The sequence below is a fragment of the Gossypium hirsutum genome, chromosome A03, assembly GCF_007990345.1.
Source record: "Gossypium hirsutum isolate 1008001.06 chromosome A03, Gossypium_hirsutum_v2.1, whole genome shotgun sequence".
Lineage (NCBI taxonomy): Eukaryota > Viridiplantae > Streptophyta > Magnoliopsida > Malvales > Malvaceae > Gossypium > Gossypium hirsutum.
This window is the reverse complement of record NC_053426.1, coordinates 48,734,194-48,759,444: the sequence shown is the minus strand read 5'-3', so window position 1 is coordinate 48,759,444 and position 25,251 is coordinate 48,734,194.

Sequence of the window (25,251 nt, the reverse complement as noted above, 5' to 3'; positions counted from 1 at the left end):
ATTCAATTATAATAGGACATGATGAGTTGATTTAATAAGATATGATGTGGCCATGATATGTTCTAAGTTCAAATGGTAAGTTCTTAAGTGTTTGAGCTTGGGAATTTAAGGGTAATTTGAAATAGTCTGCTTAGGACAGCAGCAGTAACGTGACTTTAGAAAATCACCATAAATTTATAGATTTTAATTACAGGCTGAATGAGACATGAAATTAAAGCTTAATGAGTCTAGTTTCTTATAAAAGAAACCGTGTAAGCAAAGGAATTTCCGATAATGAGATATTTAAAGTTGTGTGAGACGGTGTCAGAATGACTCCGAAATCCCCTGTTCTGTTTTTAGAAAATCATTATAAATTGTACAAAAATGGTTATAAAATAAAATTTATATGCTTAGACTCCTTAATGAGTCTAGTTTCAAATGAAATCAAATACAACACATTTTGAATTCTGTAAAATGAGAAATTTGATTTGTAGTGAAGAGTGGTCAGATTAGTCAAACAGTGAAACAGGGGAAACTTTAAGAAAAATCTGGTATTGATTGGCCAAACCTAAAATTCTGGAAATTTTATGGGTGGAAGATATACGAGTCTATATTCAGGAAAAATTAACGGAAAGTGATTTGGAGTTTTGTAGCTCCAGTTATAAATAATTTAGTGACTATTGCTCAGGAAAAACAGCTTGTGCTGAATTTGAGATTATGTTGTGAACCTTGATAAACTTGTTTTAGTTGCTCACAAGCTATTGATTAAACCCATACGTGAATTCTAAATTGTGATATTGGAAAATGATAGATGTAGATTCAGCCAAGAAAGTGTATATATGTGATAAGGCCTAATGGTCGATGTGATGAATGTGAAAGTGTATATATATGTGATAAGGCCTAATAGCCGATGTGATGAATGTGAAAGTGTATATGTGTGATAAGGCCTAATAGCCGATGTGATGAATGTGAAAGTGTATATGTGTGATAAGGCCTAATAGCCGATGTGATGAATGTGAAAGTGTATATCTGTGATAAGGCCTAATAGCCGATGTGATGAATGTGAAAGTGTATATATGTAATAAGGCCTAATGGCCGATGTGATGAATGTGAAAGTGTATATATGTGATAAGGCCTAGTGGCCGATGTGATGAATGTGAAAGTGTATATATGTGACAGGGCCGAGTGGCCAACGTGATGGATGTGAAAGTGCATAAATGTGATAAGTCCCGAAGGGCATTTGTGTCAGTACTATATCCGGGTTAAAACCCCGCAGGCTTTATGCGAGAATATTATCACTGATTAATGTCCGTAAGCTTTGTGCTCGTACTATATCCGAGCTCTAAAGACCCGATGATTATGTGTGGGAATTTTGTCCGGGTAAGACCCGATAACTTCGTGTGGAGATTATGTCTGGGTAAGACTTCGTAATAAGAATTGCTTATAAATATATTCAATGCGAAAGGTTAAACAGGTATGTACTCCAAGTTTATATGTGAGCTTGATTTGCACTAAATCATAAGGTAGTTATGTGATGCATACGAGAGCAATCTATGAGACTATTCCTATGATTATGTGACATCGGATCAGTGTGAGAGGCGATGTGAAATCATACGATGTATCTATGTCACATGAGCTCACTTTTATGTGAAAGTTTATCTGCCTATTGTATATGATGAGATGTGCATATTCAGTAAAGGGATGGTATGCCCGAAGGAAGAGTGAAATAAAAATACGAACAACTATGTTATAATTTGATTGTTATCTGTTGACCCTGCTTAAAACTTACTAAGAATTGTAATGCTTACTCCGTTTACTCTGTTTCCTCTGTTTTATAGATCTCATTGCGAAGCTACAGGCTCGGGGATCGTCAGCAACTAGTCACACTATCACTATCCACTTCTTGGTACTGCTATGTTTTAGATTATCTTATGGCATGTATAAAATAGACTAGTGGCGGAAGAATATTTTGGTTAATGTATATAGCCATGCGAAAATGGCTTATATATGTTTGAGCATAATGTTATAATCATTTGGTATGGAATGGTTAATCACTATCATAATTTGTGCTATTTATGCTAAAAGGGCTAGTTGAATCATGGAAACTATGAAATAGGTAAAGTCTACCTTAAAGGCAGATGCTGGCAGCAGCAGTGATGTAGATTTGGAAAATCACTAAAAATAGTAGGATTGGAATTAAATAATGAATAAATTATTTAAATGACCCTTGATGAATCTATTTTCATAGGAAAGTAACGAAACGATCATATGGACAGTATGTTAAGAGATATTCAGGTTCTCGTGAGACAGGGCCAGAATGGTTTCTGGATTCCCTGTTCCAAATTTGGAAATTCATTATAAATTAACCAGAGATAATTAGGAGTCATTACATACATGTATAGATTCCTCTCTGAGCCTAGTTTCTATAGAAGCAAACGGAATCAGTATTGAAGCTCTGTACAGGGAGATATCCAAGTCGTAAGGCGCAAAGGTCAGTGTAGTCGATCCCTGTAACATGGGAGATTTTGACTAATAAACTGTACTAATTGGCCTGACCAAAAATTCTAGAAAAAAATATGGAGATGGGAATATGAGTCTAGTTTCAGGGAAAAATTACGAAACTGATTTTCGAGTTGTGAAACTCAAGATATGATTTTTAAGGTGACAGTGTCGCAGTTAGCCAACTGCCTGGAAAATTTTAAAATGGACTGTGATAGTAAGCGAATTTAGTCTGTGAACCCCTCGTGTCCGACTCCGGCAATGGTCTCGGGTACGGGGTGTTACACGACCTGTTCACACGGGCGTGTAACCCTTAAATGTTGAAAAATTTTATAAGTTTCTCAAAGTTTGCATATGTTTTCAGTTTAGTCCTGAACCACTTCTAAGCATGTTTTAAGGTCTCGAAGAGCCTTATAAGGGACAATGTGAATGGATTTGGATTATGAATGTATAAATGTATAATTTATGTTGTGGTTGATCGGTAATGCCTCATAACCCTATTTCCAGCTACGAATACGGGTTAGAGGTGTTACAAATCTATTTTACTGTTGACCAGTCATGGGGAGGGTCAAATCAATTCAACTGACTCCCAAATAATCCTGTCACATGAAACAGCTAAAATAGTGCTCTAACAAACCAAATGTACTATTCCTTGGTGGTGACTTGCGTATAGCATGGCCTTAAAGACAATTAAGTCTTATACAACATTCTCATACACCTTGTAGGCTCTATGTACCCAACCAAAACTCTAAGCCATACTCTTCCCATGTGTATTCCTTCTTCACTATAAAATTCCCTGTAATTAAATCCTTAGATACCTCCAATAGGTGGACACTTTAATGCTAGTATGTTCCAATACTCTAACTCGCTAGCAAGTATTCTCATACACCTTGTAGGCTCTATGTACCCAACCAAAACTCTAAGCCATACTCTTCCCATGTGTATTCCTTCTTCACTATAAAATTCCCTGTAATTAAATCCTTAGATACCTCCAATAGGTGGATACTTTAATGCTAGTATGTTCCAATACTCTAACTCGCCAGCAAGTCAGCAGGGTGGCGAATTACTACCATAGTGTGCCAAATAGTTTACATACATACCTTACTCACCTTTTTGGGATCCATTGCTTTTGGGGTGTGACATGGGTAACTTTAAGCCTCGAAGTAAAGTGGTACTTGAGGAACTTGTAGGAGTTGTAGAACAATCACCAAGTTCAATTCTTGAGAAACTTGTGGAAAGACCTTCAAATGATCAGCACCATAAGGGAATCTTTTATAGTGGGAGAGTTTCTAAGAAACCATACTTTTTTACCTATGATGGTAGTTTTATAATACGGATGACAACCATGAGGATGATTCACTCACTTATGATGAGGCTATTCAAGATGTTGATTCTAAGCTCTAGAGATAGGCCATGAATGCCGAAATGGATTCTATAGAATCCAATATAGTGTGGTAACTTGTAGACTTACCTATTGGGATTAAACTAATAAGGTGTAAGAGGATCTATAAGAAGAAGAGAAATGCAGAAGGAAAAGTGGAAACATAAAAAGCTAGACTTGTAGGGAAACACTACACACAGAAAGAAGGGATTAATTATGATGAGACCTTTTCTCTGATAACCATGCTCAATTTTATCCGCATACTCTTATCCATTAACATTGATCTCGATTACAAGATCTGGAAAATGGATGTCAAGACAAAATTTTTGAATAGCAATCTTGATGAAACCAATTACATAGCTCAACCCACTAGCTATGTAGTCAAAGGAAATGAGTAGACATTTGGCAAACTGCTAAGATCCATTTATGGACTTAAGCAAGCATCCTGCTCATGGAATAAAAGATTTGATCAAACAATTAAGTGTCACACCCAAAAACGATTGTGAGTAATGTAACAACTAATTTTCAATGTTATCAAAAATAGTGGCTTTGGGACCACAATTCTTGTAACACCTCAAACCCAACCCAATTCACTAGGTTTGAATTTCAAAACAAAAACTATTTACAATTCCCTATCTCTTTAAACATGTTCTTTGGCATTTTAATTTAAAACTTATTACAAGAAAACAAGGGAAATGTTTAAATTATATTTCATTACATCAATCTTGATACAAATATTTACAAGTTAGAAGTTTCTTTCATAGAGACTCAAAAGGCGTACTCCAACTATTCCACACATCCACTATATGCATAATCGCCCACTCCACCACCACCATGGTCTACTCTTGGCGTCGCCCCTCTAGAAAAAGTCTCTTCTCAGATACCTAAAAAGCAATAACAAGTCTTGTAAGTACATGAGTACTTAATGAGTTTTACCAATACAGAGTCTCATGTTTACTGTCCCGATGGACTTCACAATAAACATCAAAGGCAAACAAACGATATGCCATACGCACCATAACTCCTTATTACAGACTATGACACAAAGGTGATTCAAATAGAGTACACCACAAAGGTTATATATATAGTGTATGCCATAAAGGCTACATGTATATAAAGTATGCCGCAAAGGTAATATATACGAAGTACACCAAAAAGGTTAGTAGGATGCCAAATAGGCATCTTAAAACTGTCGTGTTTGTGATATGGATTTGCCTAAACTCATATTGAGTGCGTTTTCTCCATCATCGCCCTAGGACACACAGAGAACCCCATTATATAAAATGTCACTCAATAGATTTTTTTCAGAGTCTGCCATGGCCATGGACTTTTTCCTTCAGAGTTTCATAACATAGCTCATGTTTATAGTCCCGACAGACTTCCTTATTTACCACCCCAGTGACTCGACTCACATTACAACCTTTACGAACCAAACACATCCCAAACCTAAGATTTCATAAGTTCATAACACTTATAATACATCCCATAGAATGTATTTTCAAGCATACTAACTTATATCTTAATTTAATCATAACTTTATTCCTATAGTTGTATAAGTATCATTTTCATACTATACTATCCATGATTTTCATGTTCTAGATTGCTCACTTTCATATAGATATACTTCATTATGAATAGTATACATGCAAGTGTTTGAGTAGTGACTCACCTAATTCTCACTTACTGTAGTGTAAAACTCCAGATCCAGATATCCATCTCGAACCAGTAGCAACCACTGCTTAGAAACATAAATTGACTATTACTACTTTTGTACATACAAATTACTTATCATCTCAATCGCTGACAATCTCAATACAATATAAATGTGAAGTGAAAGTGTACAAAAATCGGTAAGTACGTATGTGTTGAATTATGGAATATAATGCTAATGTAATAGGTTATGTATGTGATAAACTTATTTTAATGCACTCATATGCAGTTGGATATGTGATGGCTCAATGAGCATTATTGTGCCACTTTAAATACAATTACATATGAATTTGATACTCATATATTGTGTATAAGTTTGTGATCTGAAATGATGAGTATGAATAGAGATGATGTGTATTAAATCAGTAATTAGAATTGTGTAATTGTGGATATTTTTGCATTGTGACTGTAACGCCCCAAATCTTTAGTCATTTAATTGTGTGTTGTGTTGCATGTTGCTTACTTGCTGTGATGGTTAAGGGTCTCGAGTAGTGTGAGAAGACCTGGATTCAAACCTATGCTTTAGCAAAAGTTTTTGGTTTCTACTGAATTAAACCTTTATTGTTAGAGGTTGGGTTCTTAATTAGTTGCGGGGAAATCAAGTCATGAAAAAGAGGTTGGTCCAAGGGATGAGGGCTTGTTGCTATTGCTAGTAGGTCTTGGGTTCAAGACTTGTCATGCTCAAAGTGTTTTATTTTGGCTTGTTGCCGTGTAGTGGTTGTATATTATTGGGACTCTAAAGCTTGGGCAGTTGGTATTTGAGGGTAGTGGGAGTGTGTAGCCAAAATTGTAGGAGGGAAATTGGCGATGTGGATAGATGGGGATTTGTTGAGAGATTTATGGAGGATTTTTGGGAGATGATTATGGGGAGTTGAGGAGTGGGAGAAGGTTGTGCCAAATGGCGACTCTAGGTACCCTTTGAGTTTTGGCTTGGGGAGTCTTAGCTTTTAGTGATTGGTTTTTTGGGAAAACTGATTGGTGTTTAGGGGTTCTTGTCGTGTTTTTCCTCTTGCTTTGGTGCTTCGGGTTTTTAGTTTTGGGAAATTTTCCATTGCCGATTATCTTCTCTTTTTTGTCTTCTAAACCTTGGCTGAACTACTCCATTCTCTTTTCCCTTCATCTACTTCTGTGTGACCGAATACTGACTCTTCTTTTCTCTTCTCTATTTCCCTCTCCAGCCATTTCTCGTTTCATCTTTGGTTCTTTGTTCATGCTGTATGCCCTTCCTCTTATCCTCTTTTTGTGACCTCGTTTTATCATAATACTTCGATTAATTACTGTACTTCTCCCCCTTTTGTGTTTCGGCTACTGCAGTTGTTCTTTGAACAATCGGATTCAAGCGTAAGGCTCTTTCACTCTTCCCATGACATTATTTCTCCACTTTCTCTATTGTTACCGATTATTCCTTTTTGGTTTGAGGGTTCGGTTGCTAGCCTTCTTTCTCCTGTCGAATAATCTTTGTCTAACACCTCTCTTCTCTGATGTTTTCTGCTAGGAAGCGAGATTGTTTCGCCTCGTGCCTCAGATTTAAGAGGTGCTTTGGGTGTTGGCCGAATGCTACTATTCTTCATTCTTGGTTTTCGTTTTTGGTAAGACACTATACACTTGGTTAGTGGATTGTGTGTATCGTAGTAGTTTACAAGTAGTATTTGGGTTGTAGGTAATCTCTAAGGACTGGAAGCGGTTGCTTGCAACGGTGCTTGGGTAATCAAAGAAGGTGGGAGATAGGTATATTTGTGAGTAAGTGTTGGCTAGGGTCTCTTATAATTTGTTGATAAGTGTCTAACCGAAGTTCTGATTGTGTTAGGTTTTGGACTCATGGGCTAGAAAACGCATTTTCACAACCAGGTGTATAATAACACTATGATAACCATGAAATGGCAAAAGCCGAAAAAAATGTCCATAGACGCTATACGAGCATGCGCTCGCTCGTGTGGTGATTTGAACGCTCAAAACGTAGGTGTTTGACATTAGAGGCCACCATGAACGATCTCATGGGTTTAGGTCGTTTTGGGCCATGATGGGCCGAAATGGGACATGTGGGCCCACGAGCTCGTGGGCTCTACACAGGCAAATCGTATGGATGTGTGGAGATTATTGGGCCAGCTGTGTAGTTTGCATGGCCAAGGCCATTATTTGGGCTTCTTGGGCCATATGGGTCGTATTATGGGCTTGGGCCCATTTTTTCTGTTCAACTGTTAAGGTTGTACGGCTCACCCGAGATGATTGTAGACCTACTATTGGGTCGGTAAGTATACTTAGACCTTAACCTATGAAATGACTGTTATACCCCTATTAGGTAAATGACGGATATACTCCTATATGATGTATGACTGTTGAGCATACCATTTTTATCATATGTGCATTTATATTATGTTGCATTATATGAGGTGGGATATATGATATTGGAGGAAGTGTACTGAAAGGCTATAAGCCTATTACTGGTAGCTTTGCTGCAAATACTATTAGTGCCGCAACCGGTGCTATATTCTGGAATGTAGGGATCGGTAGGTCAATTTTATCCCCAAATGGAGTATAGGGCTGGATGGAGTGGAGTGTAGAGGATGGTTGGGTAGGATCTCTATTTGCATCTTTGATACTGTACTAAATTGGGCTAAGGCCCATACTGACACTACAACTGTAAAGAGCTAGGGCCCACACTAATATTGCTACTGATATGGGCTTAGGCCCAGACTGTTCAGCATTGTATGTTTGACTGTTTGATAAATAGGGATTACACACTGAGTTTTCATAAACTCGCCTTTTCTGCTTATCTGTGCAGGCAACCCTTAGGCGGGTCGGTGCTGCGAGGGAGTCGAAGATGGCCACACTACTGTTTATGTTTTCGTTTTTGATTACTAGTAAAAGTATTTTTATTTCGGTAAATTTTATGTAATAAGGCCGCTTTAAGTTTTTATTTTTATTTTGGGATTTATTTAAACTGACTTATATCTGTTAGCAGTAGGACTCGGGTTTTCAAAAGGGTAGATGATTTTCAACTACCATGCTACGTAATTGGTTTTAAAAGCTTCCGCTACGGACAATGTTTTAAAGAATAATAACGATTTAGTATGACACATGTTTTGCTAAAACAAACCTATAATTTAACAAATGAATAAAATAAGTTAACTTCTCATAAAGATCATAAACGAGGTTTTAACACAAATAGGCTTTTCTAATAGAACTACGCTTTTCAAAACTCACTCTAATGTGATATCACAGATTCGGTCATAACATCTAGGCCGGGTTTGGGGTGTTACATTTAGTGGTATCAAAGCCAGGTTGCTAAACTAGGCTGTGGATTTGGGTTTTTTCTAAAAATGTAAATTTTTAAATGGACTATTTCAAATAGTAGAAAAGAATTTTTGAAGTGATACTTTTGAATGTGTGGTCTACTGAGTCTCCAACGCCGATCCTGTAAGTTCTCTAAAACTATTATTTGATTTAAGTGAAATGCTGAGATTATTCTACATAATAGACTGTATTGAAACCTTTATTAGGGTAACCTAAAACTGTAGTAAGACTACGATCTGCTAAAACAAGCAACCCTAAATTATTGATGTTATTTTTCATAAAACATCAGTTAATAAAACAAAAGAACTGTAAAATTGATGCATAAAATTGTTAATACTAATAATATGCATATTGATAATGAGCACCAGAGGTACTCGTGGAAGGGGTATAAGAGGCCACAGCGGAAGTCATGGAGGTACTCGGGCTAGGTCTTCGGCATCAGGCCATTGCTTAATGTTGAAGCAGGAGAGGCATCGGCTTCACCTATACTGAGGCTAGGTCACACAATTGGGTGGCTAGGGACGATCCATTGTCCCAAGCTATGCTGTGAATTCTAGAAAGGGTCGTTGGGCCCAATATTAGTACTATGGGTCATGGGTTAGTAACGGGATAACTCAGGTCTAATGGGGCTGGGATATTTAGGGGTATCGCTCAAGTTGCCCCTAATGTGGCTGAATATTGGATAGAGGCTACAGAGAGGATCATGGATGACCTCGACTGCACCCCAGAGCAGAAACTACAAGGTGCAGTATCGTTGTTGAGAGATGAAACCTATCAGTGGTGGCTTACTGTGAAAGAGAGTACTCAGCCCGATCAATTGACTTGGGAGTTTTTCAAGAATGCATTGTGAGGGGATAAGTCCGTGGCTTAATATGAGGCAGAATTTTTGTGATTGAGCCGCTATGTGTGAAATATGGTTGCAATTGAGTATGAGCGCTGCGTACGTTTTAAGGACGGTCTCAGAGATGATCTATGAGTTTTGATAGCTCCACAGAGGGATCGAGATTTTGCTGTGTTAGTGGAAAAGGAAAAGATTACTGAGGATGTGAAATGCACTGAGCGCCAAAATCGTGAGTCGGACAGGGGAACAAACAAGAGGGTTTGGGAGCCCTCAAGTTTAGCTTTAAGGCCTAAGAAAAAGGCCAGAGTTGATGGGCCAGTCAGAGTTGGGCCCCCTCTTGCTATTTTTGGTTGCAGCCTTATACTGTTTGAAGAAAACGCCATTAGGACGAGTGTTAGGTATGGATAGGGGCATGTTTGAGGTGTGGATCTATGGATCACCGTATCAGGGATTGTCAACGGAGGCCCAATTAAATGCAAGCTACTGGTGTGGGTACTGTTCAACTGCAGAGAGGTTTTCAGTAGCCACTGAGACACTGTGGTCAGGCCAGAAATGGAAATGGTATGGGCCGTGGCCGTGGAGCACCGGCAAGAGGTGCTAGTCATATTGATGCGAGGCAGCCAACACTGGTTTATGCTGTACGTCATCGAGAGGATAGAGAAGCCCTAAATGTTATTACAGGTACGTTCTTTATTCATAATGTACCTTATACTGCATTGATTGATGTTGGATCTACGCACTCTTATATAGCATGCACTGTGTCTGAGACTCTAGGTATAATGGTTGAAAACACTACGAGTGAGATTACCGTGTTGAGTCCATTAGGGCAGTCAGTGAGAGTGAATAAATTATTTAATGATGTACCTTTGGAGGTTCAAGGAATGATATTTTTAGGGGACTTAATGGAACTTCCTTTTGGAGAATTCGACATAATATTGGGCATGGACTGACTGGTTAAGCATCAGGCAAAATTGGACTGTGCTGCAAAGTAGGTGATATTAAGAACTAAAAAGGGTGATGAGGTAATTATGATTGGAGAGCGTCAGAATTATCTGTCAAATGTGATTTCTGCACCTAAGGCTAAGAAGTTGGTTCGTAAGGGTTGTGAAGCGTATTTAGCCTATGTCAGTGCTTCGAGTTATGAGGTTTCATTTGTTAAAGAGATCAAAACAGTTAAGGACTTTCCGGATGCCTTTCTTGATGAGCTATCTAGATTACCTCCAAGTTGTGAAGATGAATTTGGGATTGAGCTCATGCCTGGTACAGATTCGGTGTCCATCGCCCCTTATAGAATGGCATCAAAGGAGCTTGAGGAGTTTAAAGCGTAGATTCAAGAGTTACTAAATCGAGGGTTTATTCTTCCTAGTGTGTCTTCGTGGAGAGCACCAGTTTTATTTATGAAAAAGAATGATGGAACCGTGCGATGTGCATTGATTATCGGCAACTAAAAAAATTAACTATTAATAATAAGTACCCCCTACAGAGGATTGACGATCTATTTGACCAGTTTTGAGGAGGTTCGGTCTTCTCCAAGATTGATCTCCGATCGAGGTACCATCAACTGAGGGTCAAGGAGACTGATGTTTACAAGACAGCATTTAGGACTCATTACGGTCATTACGAGTTTCTTGTGATACCGTTTGGACTGACGAATGCACCAGCGGCTTTTATGGATCTAATGAACCGAGTGTTCCAGCCCTATCTAGATCGGTTCGTAGTGGTATTTGTAGATGACATTCTGGTGTATTTGAGGACTGAGGAGAAACATGATGCACATCTCCGAGTTGTTTGTAGATTTTGAGGGAGAAACAGTTATATGCTAAATTCAGTAAGTGTAAATTCTGGCTACGAGAGGTAACTTTTCTGGGTCATGTGGTGTCTGCTGAGGGGATTAGGGTTGATCCTCGAAAAATTGAAGCTATTCTGGATTGGAAGCAACCTAAGTCAGTATTTAAGATTTGAACTTTCTGGGTCTTGCAGGGTATTATAGACAATTTGTTGAGGGATTTTCGTTGATTGCTGTACCTCTGACTAAGTTCTTGCATAAAGGGGTGTCGTTTAGCTAGACTATTAAACAGTAGGAAAGTTTTGAGAAACTTAATAAAGTCCTGACTGAGGCCCCTGTCTTAATACAGCCAGAATCTGGGAACGAATTCACTGTCTACAGCGATGCATCACATGTTGGCTTGGGATGTGTGCTGATGCAAGAGGGTAAGGTAGTGGCAAATGCGTCTCGTCAGCTCAAGAGGCATGAAGCGAGCTACCCGACACATGATTTGGAGTTGGCTGTGGTGGTATTCACATTAAAGATTTGGAGGCATTACCTGTATGGTAAGAAGTGTATCATTTACACGGATCATAAGAGCATCAAGTATCTCATCACTCAGAAGGAGTTAAACCTTAGGCAGTGTAGATGGATAGAACTGCTTAAGGATTATGACTGTTCGATTGAATACCATCTTGGTAAGGCTAATATGGTAGCCGATGCACTGAGTCGTAGGGCTATGACTGATTTGAGGGCGATGTTTGCTCGTCTCAGCTTATTCAACAATGGTATTTACTGGCCAAACTTCAAGTTAAACTGAGGTGGATTGAACAAATTAAAGGTAAGCAGTTGGAGGATGAGTCACTGGGTTCTCGTTTCTGACAGATAGAGAATGGGGAAACTCTAGATTTTGGGCTAAATAACGAAAGGGTACTTTGTTTCCGTGGGAGAGTCTGTGTATTGAAGGATACTGATCTGAGGCATTCTATACTGCAAGAAGTGTATAGTAGCCCTTACGTTATGCATCCTGGCGGGAATAAGATGTACCAAGACCTTCGAGAATTATATTAGTGGCCAGGTCTTAAGCGGGAAGTTATCGATTTTGTGAGTAAATGCCTAACTTGCCAGCAGGTTAAGGCGGAGCATCAATTGCCTTCAGGGTTGCTTCATCCAGTTAAGATTTTGTTGTGGAAGTAAGAGAGAGTGACTATGGGCTTTGTTAGTTGGCTACCCTCAACGCCTACTAAGAAGATTCAGTATGGGTTATCGTAGATCGACTGACAAAATTTGCCTATTTTATACCTGTTCGTACTGATTACTTTTGCAGAAACTAGCTAAGTTGTATGTGTCTGAGATAGTACAACTACATGGGGTACCGGTTTCTATAATATCTAATAGAGATCCTTGTTTCACGTCTCGATTCTGGAAGAAGTTACATGAAGCATTGGGTACAAGGTTGGACTTCAGTATTGTGTTCCATCCTCAGACATACGGTCAGTCAAAGAGGGTGATTCAGATACTGGAGGACATGTTAAGGAGTGGTGTGATTGATTTTCAGGTCAGTTGGAAGGATTACTTGCTGTTGGCAGAGTTTGCGTACAATAATAGCTATTAGTCCAGCATACAGATGGTACCTTACGAGGCATTATATGGTCATAAGTGTCATACTCCTACGTGTTGGACTGAGTTGAGTGAGTGGCGTGTTCTAGGTCCTGAATTGATTTCTGATACAGAAGATAAAGTTAGATTAATTCGGGATCGACTGAAGGCGGCATCTAACAAGTAGAAGTCATACGCGGATCTAAAGCGTAAGGAAATTGAGTTTTCTGTGGGGGACTTGGTGTTTCTTAAGGTCTCACAATGGAAAAAGATACTGAGGTTTGGTCGGAAGGGTAAATTAAGCCCCAGGTTCATTGGCCCTTACCGTATATTGAAAGCTGTAGGACCAGTTGCCTATTAGCTTGAGTTACCCCCAGAGTTGGACCGGATTCATGACATTTTTCACGTCTCTATGTTGAGGAGATATCGTTCTGATCCTGCGCATATCGTCTCGACTGAAGAAGTTGAAGTTAGGCCGGATCTGACGTTTGAGGAGGAACCAGTTCAGATTTTGGACCATGATGTGAAAGTTCTGAGGAAGAAGTCTGTTCCACAGGTTAAGGTACTATGGCATAATCACAGTTCCAAAGAAGCCACGTGGGAACCTGATGAGGCGATGCGGCAATAATACCCTCATCTGTTTTAATAAGGTAAATTTCGAGGCCAAAATTTTCTTTTAAGGGGTAGAGTTGTAACGTCCCAAATATTTAGTCATTTATTTGTGTGTTGTGTTGCATGTTGGCTTACTTGCTGTAATGGTTAAGAGTCCCGAGTAGTGTGAGAAGACCTGGGTTCACACCTAGGCTTTAGCAAAAGTTTTTGGTTTCTACTGAATTAAACCTTTACTGCTAAAGGTTGGGTTTTTAATTAGTTGCAGAGAAATCAAGTCATGAAAAAGCGGTTGGTCCAAGGGATGAGGGCATGTTGTTATTGCTAGTAGGTCTTGGGTTTAAGACCTGTCATGCTCAAAGTGTTTTGTTTTGGCTTGTTACCATGTGGATGGTTGTAAATTACTGGGACTCTGAAGCTTGGGCAGTTGGTATTTGAGGGTAGTGGGAGTGTGTAGCCAAAATTCTAGGAGGAAATTTGGGGATGTGGATAGAGGGGGATCGGTTGATAGATTTGTGGAGGATTTCTGGGAGATAATTATGGGGAGTTGAGAAGTGAGAGACGGTTGTGCCGAATGGGGACTCTAGGCACCCTTTAAGTTTCGGTTTAGAGAGTCTTAGATTTTGGTGATTGGTTTCTTGGGAAAACCGATTGGTGTTTAGGGGTTCTTGTCGTGTTTTTCATCTTACTGTTGTGTTTTTGGGTTTTTAGTTTTGGGACATTTTCCATTGCTGATTCTTTCCTCTTTTCTGTCTTCCAAACCTTGGCCGAACTGCTCCATTATCTTTTCCCTTCATCTGCTTCTGTGTGACCAAATATTGACTCTTCTTTTCTCTTCTCTATTTCCCTCTCCAACCATTTCTCGTTTCATCTTTGGTTCTTTGTTCATGTTGTATGCCCTTCCTTTTCTCCTCATTTTGTGACATCCTTTTATCATAATACTTTGGCTGGTTACTACACTTCTCCCCCTTTTGTGTTTCAGCTGCTGTAGTTGTTCTTTGAACAATCGGATTCAAGCGTAAGGCTCTTCCACTCTTCCCATAATGTTATTTCTCTTCTTTCTCTATTGTTGCCAATTATTCCTTTTTGGTTTGAGGGTTCGGTTGCTACCTGCTTTCTCCTACGAAAATAATCTTTGTCTAACACCTCTCTTCTTTGATGTTTTCTGCTAGGAAGCGAGATTGTTTCGCCTCGTGCCTCAGATTTAAGAGGTGCTTTGGGTGTTGGTCGAATGCTACTATTCTTCATTCTTGGTTTTCGTTTTTGGTAAGACACTATACACTTGGTTAGTGGATTGTGTGTATGGTAGTAGTTTACAAGTAGTATTTGGGTTGTAGGTAATCTCTAAGGATTGGAAGCGGTTGCTTGCAACGGTGCTTGGGTAATCAAAAAAGGTGTGCAATAGGTATATTTGTGAGCAAGGGTTGGCTAGGTATCTTGCAATTTGTTGAAAAGTGTCTAACCGAAGTTCTGATTGTGTTAGGTTTTGGACTCGTGGGCCAGTAAACTCATTTTCACAACCAGGTGTGTAATCACACTACTATAACCATGTAACGACAAAAGCCAAAAATATGCCCATACACGTTATACGAGCGTGAGCTCTCTCGTGGGGTGATCTGAACTCTCAAAATGTGGGTGTTTGACATTAGAGGCCACCATGAACGATCTCATGGGTGTAGGCCATTTTGAGCCACGTTGGGTCAAAATGGGACGTGTGGGCCCACGGGCTCGTAGGCCCCACAAGGGAAAACGGCACTGATGTGTGGAGATTATTAGGCCAGCTGTGTAGTTTGCACGGCCAAGGCCATTATTTGGGCTTATTGGGCCACACGAGTGTGAGGGCCCACATGGGTCGTATTATGGGCTTGGGCCCATTTTCACTGTTTAAATGTTAAGGTTGCACGGGTCGCCCGAGACTACTGTGGACCTACTGTTGGGTCGGTAAGCATACCTAGACCCTAATCTATGTAATGATTGTTGTACCCCTATGAGGTAAATTACGGATATACCCATATCTGATGTATGACTATTGAGCATGCCATTTTTATCGTATGTGCATTTATATTATGTTACATTGCATGGGGATGGATATATGATATTGGAGGAAGTGTACTGAAAAGCTATAAGCCTATTACTGGCAGCTCTGCGTCAAATACTATTAGTGCCGCAACCAGTGCTATAATCTGGAGTGTAGGGATGGGTAGGTCAATTTTATCCCCACTAGAGTGTTGCGCTGGACGGAGTGGAGTGTAGAGGATAGTTGGGTAAGATCTCTGTATGCATCTCTGATACTGTACTAAATTGGGCTAAGGCCCACACTAACACTGCAACTGTAAAGGGCTAAGGCCCACACTAATATTGCTACTGATATGGGCTTAGGCCCAGACTGTTCGGCATTGTATGTTTGACTATTTCATAAATAGGGATTACACATTGAGTTTTCATAAACTCACCTTTTCTGCTTATTTGTGCAGGTAATCCTTAGGCGGGTCGGTGCTGCGAGGGACTCGGAGATGGCCACACCACTATTTATGTTTTCATTTTTTATTACTAGTAAAAGTAGTTTTATTTGGGTAAATTTTATGTAATAAAGCCACTTTAAGTTTTTATTTTTATTTGGGGATTTATTTAAATTAACTTATATCTGTTAGCAGTAGGACTCAGGTTTTCAAAAGGGTAAATGATTTTCAACTACCATGCTACATAACTGGTTTTAAAAGCTTCCGCTATGAACAATGTTTTAAAGCATAATAACGATTTAGTATGACACATGTTTTGCTAAAACAAACCTGTAATTTAACAAATGAATAAAATAAGTTAACTTCTCATAAAGATCATAAACGAGGTTTTAACAAAAATGGGCTTTTCTAATAGAACTACGCTTTTCAAAACTCACTCTAATGTGACATCATAGATTCGACCATAACGTCCAGGCCGGGTTTGGGGTGTTACAGTGACCTTATGAGATCATTGTATATAGTTGGCATGCTATAGAATTATGAGTACTCACTTACATGTGTTTTGTGATTTGGGCATTGAGGCCTTGAGACATGTTGGAGAGGTAAGGGAATATGAGCTAAGCTCCATTCAAAGGGACATGTTTGGTGTGTTGAAGAGTGTTAGCTTTATGTTTCACTTTTGGGATATGTTCGGCTCTATGAGTGATTTGGTGTGTTGGAGAGTGTTAGCTTTATACTTCACTTTTGGGATATGTTTGGCTCTATGAGTGATTTGGTGTGTTGGAGATCCGTGTATCTTATATGTGATGATAGAGTTCACTTTCATGTTTCATAGCCTCAAGTTCCAAATTATCTGAAAATGTATATATGTGTAATGCGTGTATGTCTAAATAAGTATGTGGTTACTATGCAAATTATCATTTAAATGTGATCATATCTGTTATGGTAATACGATGTGAGATGGATTCTTAAACATGTGAATAATATACTGAATGACTTTATTCAAGTTTCATGAAAATGTTAGTATGTTCTTATCGTAATGTGTATGTAAATGTAGTTTGGATCGTTTCCATTTAACTTATGAATGCATGTGAATAAATTAGCTAGACTTGTGGGTTATTAAATCATGTATATGTTGTTGAGTATTGATAAATTATTGCTAAATGAATTATATATAAGCGGGTTGAGTGTGATTGCATGTAGGAGTATATGTTAGTTTTATGATTTAATGAAACGTGAATATGATATTTTGACTTGATTAGAATATGGTTGTGAACATGTTGTAGTATGCTCTTCTTTAACCTTTGATATTGTGTGTTCATTATGGTTATTCTGAACATTTAATAAGCTTGTTAAGCTTGCCTACTCCTTTTAAACCCTTGCAGAATAGTTGTGTGTCGATGTGAGTGGTATTGTTCTGAGGGGTGGTCTAAGCAAGTCCTTTTCCATTATTTCATAGATTTTATTCTTATTTATTTTTGTTTTGGAAATAGGGCAATGTGGTAGACTTTTAATGATATTTTTCATCATGATTTGGAAGTTCCATAGCTTAACCGCTCTTAGGATATTGAGAATTAAATCATATTATGTCGATTATCATTTGAACTTATTTTCGATGTTGAGACTACTATTATGGCCGTTTTAATGTTGATTTGATGATGATATGGTAGCAAGATGAATTGATACTAGTTGGAATGACCTATATGCTTTATGTATATTGCATTTTTCTTGTCTAGAGCAGAGGTATCGATATTCATGTTGTAAAAATGATACCTCTGTGATTTTGAGATGTGCAAGAAGTTAGAATGGTAAATTGGTATCGATACCCTATCACGAGTATCAATACTCAGCGTAATTTTATCAATACTTTTGCAAAGGTATCGATATTTTCTAAGACTTTGATTTTATACGAGAAATAGAATACTGAATTGGTACCGATTTTACAGATGCTATCGATACCATGCCAGAAAAATATCGATACCCATATTCTAGAATCAATACCCATATTCTAGTATCGATACCTACATGATTGTCTTTGAAATTTTGCTAAGTGATCCTAATGCTTGTTCAATTATTACTATAAGTTTATTTGAAGTATGTTTGGCATATTCTAATGATGATTGATATATGTTTGACTAAAAATTTATAAGATCACTGATAAAGTGGTTGATTTCTTAAAAATGTTACAATTTACTATGCATATGACATGAGACAGTGGTGTGGCATCCTGATATTCGGGCTTGGTGACCAGGCCGCGTATAGGGTAAAAGCAGTGATGTCATGACACAAGGGTTCCCTGTCGTGACATTCCTAGCAGGATACTAATGTCGTGACACATCTGTTAGTTTGGATATTCTCAAGGACTGTCTACTACGTGGTGACTTGCTATTTCGATCTCGAGATTACAACTCTGTTTCGGCCCAAAACTCTATCTTGAGGATGTTTCGATCTAAAGATAAACCTACATCAAATAAAATTTAAAATCTAAACTATGTGTTTAATTATATATACAATAATTTACAAATTTCATGTAGCAATTCACAAATTTTAAGTTATATTGCCAAATTTATCCAGCAGTATTGTCAATTCATCCGTAGAAAAAATTTTTGTTCTATCAATACTGGTCCACCGTCCATCGTGTAATTCTGCCCTTGCTCATTTTTCCATTCCTTAAGCCTATTTATTCTTTCTGTATCCATAAAAAAAACATTTCCCTTGATTTGGAAACGTCAGAAATAGATAAGTTTATGCAATGCTCCCTTAATTTCCTCCTAATTTCCTCGTTCTTCTAACAGCCACATTTGAAGGTTTTAGTCTCACCACTAATTTCCATTTTAAACTCATTTTTCTCTAAATCAATCATGGATCTAGAAGTGGCCAGGAAAGGTCTTCCTAGTAAGATTGATATCTCACAATCTTCCTCAAAATCAAGTATTACAAAATGCACAGGAATAATAAAGCTTTGCATAGGGTGTACTAAAGACGTGTCAGCCAATTGTAATGTTATTTGAGTCGCTTTAAGATTCACTAACCCGAGTTTTTCAAAAATTGATAAGGGCATTAAATTAATACTAGCTCCTAAATTGCATAGGGCTCTATTAAAGTGAATACTCCCTATTTCTATGTGAATGGTAAAACTACCTGGGTCTTTCACTTTTTGCGGTACTTGCTTGGAAATAATTACACTACAGGGAGCACTTGAATTAGCATGTTCTTCTACCTTGATTTTCTTGCGCCTTACCATCATCTCTTTTAAAAATTTGGCGTACTTGGGGACCTTCTCAATTAATTCGATCAAAGGTAGGTTAACATTTAATGTTTTAAAAAAATTAATAAAACTTACAAATTCATATTCACCTCGTTTTTGTCTTGCTTCTAATTTTGATGGAAATTGGATTTTTTTGGTTTATGTATCTTTAGGTGTCTCTTTTCCCATCTCAATCGTTGGCGCATTCTCCTCCTTTGACTTAGTCCCGTCTTCCACTTCTAGGGAATTGTCTTGAGGTTCATTATTATCCGCGATTACTTGTGGGGTAAGTATTTTAGGCTACTCAATACCTTGCTCGACCGGAGTGCTATAGCTTTCACATTCTTTTTACCTTCCCTCCATGGATTATCTTCCATGTTACTAGGAATGCCTGAGCCAATTTTTTCTTTTGATATCGCCCAGCATTCTCATCAATTGGCTTATTTGATCCTTAAGCTTAGTCAATGTTCTTGTTGAGTTGGTGCACTCAGATTGCACCTGTTTAATATATGTTCTCATTGACTGCATCTCTCTATCAATTCTACCTAGACGTTGACCACATGCAGTATGGTCACTTGGGTTGGCTCTGTCCTGAGGTTTCTACAAATAAAAAGGTTGGTGATTAGTATTTTTAACTTGATTTGAATTGTTACCTCCTCATTGGTTTCCTCCCCATCTCAAATTCGGGTGATCTCTCCAGCCAGGATTGTATGTGTTTGATAATGGTTTCCACCCCTATTCCCAATGTAATTTATATCCTTAGCAGGATTATTGATATAATGGAAGAGTGGTTAGTCTCATCCATGCATAGATGGTAAATAAGCAGATTCAATACGGTTGAGTCTATCCACTAGTTGGTGATATTTTTCATCCTCTTATATAGCTTTGGCTGTAGCAGGTTTTTGGCCTTATGTGAAATGTTCAACTAGCCATTAATAGGATTTTAATGCCATATTTTCAATAAATTTGTATGGATCCTCGTACGTCCTATTCATAAGGGCTCCTCCTACTGCTCCATTTAATCCAGATCATGCATTAGCACCCAATCCATTATAAAATATCTAAAATGTCATCCACTCAGGGAATCTGGTGTTTTTAATAAACATTTTTGAAGTGTTCCCACACCTCATAGAAGCTTTCTCCTTCCATCTGTCTAAAGAGAACAATCTCTCTTCTTAATTGGACTGTTTTACTAATTGGGAAAAACTTCTGTAAGAATTTTCCAGCAAGTTCATCCCACATTGTGTTAGATCCTAAAGCCTGCGAGTCTAACCAAGAAAAGGCGTTATCAATCAGAGAAAAGGGGAACAACTGAAGATGAATAAGTGTCATCAGTGGCCCCATTATACTTAAAAGTATCACAGAGTTGAAGAATCCATTTTAAATGTTTGTTAGGGTCTTCTGTCATAGTGCCCTTAAATTGCAGATTATTTTGTATCATTTGTATCATTTGTATCATTTTCGGTTTGGTTTCAAAGTTATTAGCTGTAATATAGATTGAGTTGTAATATAGATTTTACATTAAAGCGGGTAAGTACTCCAAGGATCGTACCCAAGAGAGGCGAGTACTAAATCAATCTTAACCTAAACAATTAAAGATCTAATTAGTACTTTAAGTAATTACAGTACGAAACAAAAATAAGAGACAATTTTAGGGTTTCTTAAGCTAAGAAAATAAAATAACATAAAACGAGTAAAATTGCAAGAGATAGAGAGAAATAAAATGAATCAAATATGAATGTGGGTGATTAGCTTGCATCAGCAATCTCAATAAACTATCGTCTCAGGTTCTTCGTCAATCAATTAGTCGCTACCCTATCAGAATCTTCTGATCTTCCACTAACATAATGAGTCAGCAAGGACTTGTAACACCCCTCACCCGTATTCAACTCCGGAATAGGGTTACGAGGCATTACTGGACTTACATCGCAAACAATCATAAAATTCCGAGTCATAAATTTCAACCAAATTTAAAACCATTTGAATTTAGTCATGAAGTCCCTAATACGAACCTACGACGCCCAAATCATGATTTGGAAGTGGTCTGGGATTAAACCGAGAAACTTAGGAAATTTTTACAAAACTTGGAAGATTTTTGTCATGTATAGAAGTCACACATCCATATGGTGTGGGACACGCCCGTGTGGGTAGGCCGTGTGGTCAAAGATGCCCGTGCCGCTAACCCATGTAACTCTCTATTTTACAAGACATGAACAAATTGAATTCACAAGGCCAAGCCACACGCTCGTGAGCTAGGCCGTGTGATTAATTAATTTTCATAAAATAGGTACAGACTTCACACTTCCAGGACACACGCCCATGTTCGGGGCTGTGTCCCTTACACAGCTGAGACACACGCCCGTGTGCTCCATTCTGAGCATTCTTTTTCTCAGAATTAAGGTGCTGGGGACACACGGCTGAAACACATGCCCATGAGGCAGGCCGTGCGTCACACACGACCTAGACACACACCCGTGTGTCTATCCGTATGGATTACAGTAAAGGCTATCTACCAAGCCAATTTGCCACCCTCATTTTCACACACATACACAACATCAAATGGCACAACTCAAAGCATACTTAGACAACCAAAACATCCATAATCAATGTAACAGCCCAAAATTGACCCTAGTCGGGAAGTGGTTTCGGGACCGCTAAACCGAGTCACCGAAATGTTTGAATGTGATAATTATTGTCTAGAATATGTAATTATGAATGTGTGAAAATTTCAAGCTTCGATTTAGTCGATTGCATGTGAATTTAGTCAATAGGACTTATGCGAGAAAATTTTAAAATGTGATAGGTCAATGCGTAAGGACCTATTAGTGCATGTGGAAAAAGGGGAGGACTTGCATGTCAAATTTCCCCCTCTTTTTATAGTGGCCGGCCATGACAAATAAGGTGGACAAGGTGTGATGGGCAAAACATGTCGTAGACATGTTTTGTTGGTGCATCATGGGATGAATAACAAAATAAAAAGTTAGTAATAAAGAAATGGAAAAAAAAGAATGATGAAAGGAAAAAAAAGGGATCATCATTCATGTTCTTGCTAGCCGAATCGAAAGAAGAAAGAAAAAAAAATTGTTCATCTTTTATCATCCTTGGCCGAAAATGCTAAGAAGAAGGGGGAAGGGGAAGTAAAACATTCGGCCACTCCTTCTAGTCTTGAATAAGGTATGTAATGCATGGTAGCTTTTGGAAATTGTTGAATGTATTAAGCTAGTTACTAAGTCCCTTAGTTAGCCCATGTTCAAATCTTGAATCTTGTTGGTAACATGAGCAATCGGTCATCTTAAGTCCTATTAAGGTAAGGAAGTTTGTACTAGCTTTTGAAATTTTAGTTAATATTGAGTGAGTTATCAAGTGATTTTTGTAAACCATGTTGAAATTTCGATTTTGGGGGTAAGTATGGTTTTCGGCTATAAGAGATTAATAAGGGTGATGATTGTGTTACATGCTAAACTTAGATGAAATTGTGTGATTAGATAAATTAAAAGTAATAGTATAGTTGATGAATATATATAGATATACATATTCGGCCATCACTTAGGAGCTTATGTGATGTTGGGTTTAAGCTTTGCATATTCGGCTATATGTATATATACATATATATGTAAGCCCATTCGTGATATTACCTTAGGACTATGTATATATAACCGACAAAAAAATGGGGAAAACTATCAAAGGTGAAGGCCGAATGAACTATAGGAGGTGTGGATGACTTTTATGCATGTGGGTGTGTGTGTATGCCATTTAGTTGGTGACATTCGGCATTTCTTAATTAACATTAGAGATGAGTGAATGAAATCGGCATGTGTGTTTGTGAAAATGCCGAATGTGAATTTGGATAATATTGAGTAATGTATGTGCTTTAAAATGATGGAATGGAGTGGATGCTTTAAATGTGTTATGAACAATTATAAGTTAAATTAAGGTTTGCTAAATTACCATTGTCATTGCCGAATATACAAACATACACATGCATGTGTAATTGAAGTATGAATGTTTAGCAAGATGGTTAAACTAGTTAATTTATCGATTTAGCTCGAGAAGCTAAAGGTGGAGAGGCAAGCAAGGGCAAAGAAAAGATCATCGAGTAACCGAGTTGGAACCGTCTTACCCAACACAAAGTAAGTCATCAAGCATATATTTTGTATTGATCTAAATAGACATAATGTCTATGTAATCATGCTGAATGGAATGATAAATTTATATACATGTATGTATGTGGTGATGAAAGTGTTGAATGAAGAGAAAAGAGGTGAGATGTATTGAGTTGTTGACCTCGGCACTAAGAGTGCGGCTATAAACATTTATGATCATGAGATTGGCGCTAAGTGTGCGGGTTTAAATTGTACAGCACTAAGTGTGCGAGCTTGATTATGTAGCACTAAGTGTGCGAGCTTGATTATGTAGCACTAAGTGTGCGAATTTGATTATGTAGCACTAAGTGTGCGAGTTTGATTATGTAGCACTAAGTGTGCGAGTTTGATTATATAGCACTAAGTGTGCGAGTTGATTATATAGCACTGAGTGTGCGGACTTAATATATACGTTTGAATCATTATGGACACTATGTGTGCGACATTATTAAGTCGATCACGGACAGCGGATCGGGTAAGTACCTTGAGTTCATGGCCAATAGGCGCTATGTTTATAATTGGAGTTGAGCTTGGTAAGTTGAAACCTATGTGACAATTATAATTGAAGTCACGTACATAAGATTTATTGTGGAATAGGTGAAAGGCCGTTTAGTTGTATGATTGTAACGAAAATAAAATGATGTATGAAAATGCCTCAAATATCCTATTGATGAGTATATGGAATGTGAATGCATGATTTGGTATGAGATTGAACCGATGGGTCTGAGGAACTATGGCATGGTTCGGTATGGATGGAGTAACTAGCCTCGTTCCATCTTATTTCCTATTGTGATAATGTTATTAATGGATGGTAGTGCATTGCTTATGACTTACTGAGTTATATACTCACTCGGCGTTTCCTTGTCACCTATTTTAGGTTTCTTGGACTCGTCTCTTCTTGCGTGATCGGGCCGTCATTGGAGTCATCACACCGGCTAGCAAGTTTTGGTACTTTCTTCTTAGTCGGCTTAGGAGAACATTTCAGCATGTATAGGCTATTATGTTGTGTTTGAACTTTGGTATGTAAACTTTTAGCCATGCGAAAATGGCATGAATGTTCGGTTGGGTTTGGTTTCATAACGTTAGGTCGTAAATCTTGATAATTCGACCTTTTTATGCCATATGTCATGGTTGATTATTTTGGTGTTAAAATTCATGATATGGAAATAGTGTAGTAGGGGGATGTTTGACAATGATTAGCCTTTGGCATGGCTAGTCATGATCATAAATTGTGATATGTATGACGAATCACTAGTTAGATCAAGGAGAAATCACGAAATGGGCATAGTTGCTTTCATAACAGATGCTGGCAGCAGCAGTGACGTGAGATTGAAAAATCACTAAAAATAGTAGGAGTGGGATTAATTGATGAATAAATTATGTATTCGAAGCTCGATGAGTCTATTTTCATATAGAAGCAACGAAAAGATCATATGGACGGTATGTTAAGAGATATTCAGGTTCTCGTGAGACAGGGCCAGAACGGTTTCTGGATTCCCTGTTCCGACTTTTGAAATTCATTATAAATTAACCAGAGACAATTAGGAGTCATACCATATATGGATAGATTCCTCTCTGAGTCTAGTTTCTATATAAAGAAACGGCATCAGTATTGAAGCTCTGTGCAGGGAGATATCCAGGTCGTAATGCGCAAAGGTCAGTGTAGTCGATCCCTGTAACATGGGAGACTTTGACTAATAAACTGTACTAATTGGCCCGACCAAAA